Below are 5,000 nucleotides of genomic sequence, written 5' to 3'. Positions count from 1 at the left end.
TACATTACACATCTGTGAAAGGGTCGCCATTCAACTATGAGTGCCATTACGGAGACAGAGGGGCGGGGGTGAGGGGGACCAAGCGAGCAAATTAAACAGTAAAGTAGTGATATAATACGAAAAAGAAAGCAAGAAAGAAATCAAGAAAGAAAGAAAGAAAAAAAGAAAAAAGAAAGAAAGCAAGAAAGAAATCAAGAAAGAAAAAAAGAAAGAAAGAAAGAAAAAAAGAAAAAAGAAAGAAAGCAAGAAGGACAGAAAGCATGAAGGAAAGAAAGAAAGAGAGTCCTTGAGAGCAATATATTGCTGTGAGAGGCTACGTGTGGCGGTACTAGAGGCTGTTGGTCTGTGATAGCCTCTTTTCAGACATGCAAAAGGAACAGAATTAGCAGGAAAAGGGCAAACCCACCGCATACACTCAATATGCTCTCTCTCTCTCTCTCACACACACACACACACACACACACACACACACACACACACACACACACACACACACACACACACTCACAATGTGCTCACACGTACGTACTACGTGTACATGAACAGACAGACACAAATAAACACAAATAAACACACACACGCACGCACGCACGCACACACACACACACACACACACACACACACGCACGCACGCACGCACGCACGCACACACACACACAGACACACACACAGGGAAGCTGACAAGGGGGGTCAAAGGGGTCAGAGTTGTGCTGGGCCCAGGGATAAAGGGGCCACACAATTTGGTCCGCATTACATTGTATGTCTTGGTTGGACGGCCCTTTCAAATGACTTTGTCCCGGGCCTGGTAAAAGCTGTCAGCAGCCCCACACACACACACACACACAAACACACACACACACTGCAGTGACTCTTAAACCACACAAGAGGAGCTCATTTGCTGCTCATCCTAAGGAGCTTCATCCTATTTTGTTTCTTCCTTCATTTAAAGTCCTCTATTGCAATTCCAATCAACCTTTCTCTTCCTCTTCCTTTCTTCCTCTGAGTACCTCTCTCCCATAAGCTCTTTTCCCTCCCCAGCATTTTCTTTTACCTTTTCTTTTTTTTGCCTCCCTCTCCATTTATTCCTCTCTTCTCTCAGTCTTCAGTCTTTCACAAAACTCTGGTGTTGTTTATCATTCTTTCTCTGGCTCACCCCATTTCTTCCCTCCCAGCCTCTTCCCTCTTTTCTTCTTCCATCCACTCTCTCGTGTTGCCTGTCTGCCTCGGCTCGTAAACTCAATTTGGGTCCATCCCACTTACTCTGTCAGTATGTCTTGTGGTGTTTTAGGGCAGAGCCAAAACGTTCCCCTTATTCACTCTATATATCTAGTGCAACGATGTAGTGAATCAGCCGGTATAACTGACAGACTACACACTACTTTTATATAGTGTGCGAGTGACTGTTTCGGACAAGGGCCTCAGTGCCTGTTAGTGTCTCACTTTATCTCAATCTCGCTCAAGTGTCTTTCACGGCATCTTTCTCTTTCTCTCGTCCACTTAAAAAAAAAAAAAAAACACCTCTCTCTCTCTTTCCTCTCTCAAATCTCATCTTTTCCCTCTTCAGTCAGAATTAAGAGGGGTGCAGTTGGAGTAACTCCAAGTGCCCCCTCTCACTCTCTCAAGCTGGAGATGAGGAGATCGGAGTACTCGATAACCTCTTCTCTCCATCATCCATCTCCTACTCTGCTCTTATCTCCTTCCTCTAGGCCTCCTCTTTTCTCTCTTTTATACTTCTTCAGATTGTTTGCAAACAAACAAAATGTGAAGTTTCTGCAGTCAGAGGCACACTTTGTCGGTTTTGACACAAGAGCAGGGTGCACCGCCTAAGCAAACTATCCATACAAAGCACAGTGTGTGAGTGTGTGAGTGTGTGTGTGAGTGTGTGTGTGTGTGTGTGTGTGTGTGTGTGTGTGTGTGTGAGTGTGTGTGTGTGTGTGTGTGTGTGTGTGTGTGTGTGTGTGTGTGTGTGAGTGTGTGTGTGTGTGTGTGTGTGTGTGTGTGTGTATGTGTGTGTGTGTGTGTCTTAAGTCTGACCCAGGAAGAAAAAATCAACTGTGAGTTAAGTTGGAATAACACCTGGACCTGGACCTGGAAAAACACCTGGACCTCAATGTTGATTAAGAACTTAGATCAATTTTCAGTCTCTCCTAATGTTATCCCTCCCTCTTTCTCTCTCTTTCTCTACATTCCTTTTTTCCTGCTTTTGTCTTTCGCGGTCTCCTCACCGCACCCACATTCTGCCATTCTGTATCTTTCTCCCTGTGTGTTTCCCTGCTTGTACAAAATGCAGCAGCAAGGGTTCTTACAAAAACAAGGAAGTTTGACCACATTACTCTACTACTATTACTATTACTATTATTTTTATGTTTATTTAATTTTTATTTTTTATTCTATTTTATTATTATTTTTACCTTATGTTTTATCGTAATGTTTTAAATGTTTTTTTACTCTAATTTATTTCCTTCTGTCTTCCCTGTTTCCTTTCATTTACATTTGTTAACTTTGTGAAGCACATTGAGTTGCACCTGTGTATGAAATGCGCTATATAAATAAACTGGCCTTGCCTTGCCTTGCCTTGTGTCCCAGCCATGCTGGTGAGTATGTCTTGACATGGAGTTTTAGGCGTCCCACCAGCAGGCCATGAGATAAGCTGTGTGGCGTGTTGAGTTGTGGTGCTACGTGATGTGGTACGCTATCACCAATGATAGATTACTGCACTGGCCTACCGGGCCTAGGCCCAGGGGCCCAAGAGTCAAGGGGGCCCTGAAGCCCAAGCCTCTATATTTCCATTATCATATTGCTTTAATATCACACTTTTAACAACTATATTTTCCAAAACTTTCTCAGAAGACAATTCCCCATACATACAGTGCCCTCCATAATTATTGGCACCCATGGTTGAGATGTGTTTTTTAGCTTCCAAATATTTTATTTTTTTTCTAAATAATATGGGACCTTAATGGAAAAAAAGAGAAAAATCCAACCTTCAATACAAGTGCATTTATTCAGTGGGGAAAAAATCCCACATAAAGAAATAATTATTTGACATCAAATAATGTGTGTCACAATTATTAGCACCCCTGGTGTTAATATTTTGTACAACCCCCTTTTGCCAACAAAACAGCACCTAATCTTCTCCTATAATGTTTCACAAGATGGGAAAAGACAGAAAGAGGGATCTTCAGCCATTCCTCTTTGCAGAATCTCTCTAAATCATCCAGAGACCTGGGTCCTCTCCTCTGTACTCTCCTCTTCAGCTCATCCCACAGGTTCTCAATGGGGTTGAGGTCAGGGGACTGAGATGGCCATGGGAGGAGCTTGATTTTGTGTCTGGTGAACCATTTCTGTGTAGATTTGGCCATATGTTTAGGGTCATTGTCTTGCTGAAAGACCCAGTGACGACCCAGCTTCAGCTTTTGGGCAGAGGGCAACAGATTTTGATTTAAAATGTCCTGGTATTTCAAAGCATTCATGATGCCATGCACCCTAACAAGGTTCCCAGGGCCTTTGGAAGCGAAACAGCCCCACAGCTTCACTGACCCACCCCCATACTTCACAGTGGGTATGAGGTGCTTTTCAGCATGCACATCTTTCGTGGTACGCCAGACCCACTTAGAGTGTTTGTTGCCAAAAAGCTCAATCTTGGTCTCATCTGACCAAAGCACACGGTCCCAGTTGAAGCCCCAATACCGCTTGGCGAACTCCAGACGCTTGCGTTTATGATTGTGAGTGAGGAAAGGTTTTCTCCGTGCATGCCTCCCAAACAGCTTGTTGGCGTGTAGACAGCGCCTGATGGTTGATTTGGAGACTTTGTGACCCCAGGATGCTACCATTTGGTGTAATTCTGTAACAGTGAGCTTTGGAGATATTTTGATTTCTCTTACCATCCTCCTCACTGTGCGTGGTGGCAAAATAAACTTGGGTCCTCGTCCAGGCTTGTTTACCACTGTTCCAGTTGTTTTGAACTTCTTAATTATTCCTCTCACAGTGGATATGGGCAGCTGCAGTTGAGTGGCAATCTTCTTGTAGCCTCTGCCTGACCTGTGAAGGTCGACGCACATCTGCCTCACTTGTATGCTGTGTTCCTTTGTCTTTCCCATGTTTAAGAGTGGATAAGAGAAATGGCCTCTGTGTCACGTCATATTTATACCCCAGGGAAACAGGAAGTGATGAATTACTATTTAAATGTTCCTACATACTCTGGTAAACTTTGTAAACTACTGTAGAAATGACAGAAATGCTTCAATTATATTTATTTCCTGGGAATTGTTAAGGGTGCCAATAATTGTGGAACAGGTGATTTAATGAAAAATAATTATTTTTTAGTCAGGGATTTTTTTTATTTTCTTACAATTCATTTGAGTTGAAGGCTACATTTTCCTACAATTTTCAGTGTGACAGTATTCTTCTGTAATAAACACTGAATTTATTTTAAGGCTTTTAACACATCTCAACCAGGGGTGCCAATAATTATGGAGGGCACTGTACCTCGAACATACAGTAGACTCTCACACCCGCCTCAAACCCTCAATTGTTTTGGGGTGGCGCTTACTTGTTGCCTGGCCCAGGGGCCCAAGGAATCAAACCCCATCCCTGGCTATGATGCTGTGGTGTGGTAGGGCGTGATCCAGGTCGTGATATCGTAGGTCGTGATACCGCATGGCGTGATGTGGTGTGCCAGGGCAGGATACAGCGCGGTGCTGTGCAGAGCAGCGCAGCAATCTGAAGGCACCCATGGGTGAACAGCGAGGAGAGAGCAGCGGTGTTTGGCAATGTGCCGAAAAACACTGAGCTACCTTTATCACCTCCTACTCTGCTGCTTCAGGCCAACACCTCTCACATCATCTCCCTGAATATAAGAACGCGTGTGTGTGTGTGTGTGTGTGTGTGTGTGTGTGTGTGTGTGTGTGTGTGTGTGTGTGTGTGTGTGTGTGTGTGTGTGTGTGTGTGTGTGTGTATGTGGTGAGTACGAGAAAGTGTATGCGTACACGTGTGAGTGT

General features: G+C 43.9%; 1 protein-coding gene across 2 annotated transcripts in view; it reads right to left on the bottom strand.

Annotated features, from left to right (window-relative positions):
• The window catches only part of efcab11 (EF-hand calcium binding domain 11), a 118,128-nt gene that overhangs the window by 81,093 nt on the left and 32,035 nt on the right, over positions 1-5,000 (bottom strand). The gene's annotated exons all lie outside the window — the stretch shown is intronic.

The sequence above is a fragment of the Engraulis encrasicolus genome, chromosome 19, assembly GCF_034702125.1.
Source record: "Engraulis encrasicolus isolate BLACKSEA-1 chromosome 19, IST_EnEncr_1.0, whole genome shotgun sequence".
In the NCBI taxonomy this organism is placed as follows: Eukaryota; Metazoa; Chordata; class Actinopteri; order Clupeiformes; family Engraulidae; genus Engraulis; species Engraulis encrasicolus.
The sequence above is the reverse complement of the archived record's forward strand: the minus strand, read 5'-3'. Positions and strand labels throughout refer to the sequence as shown.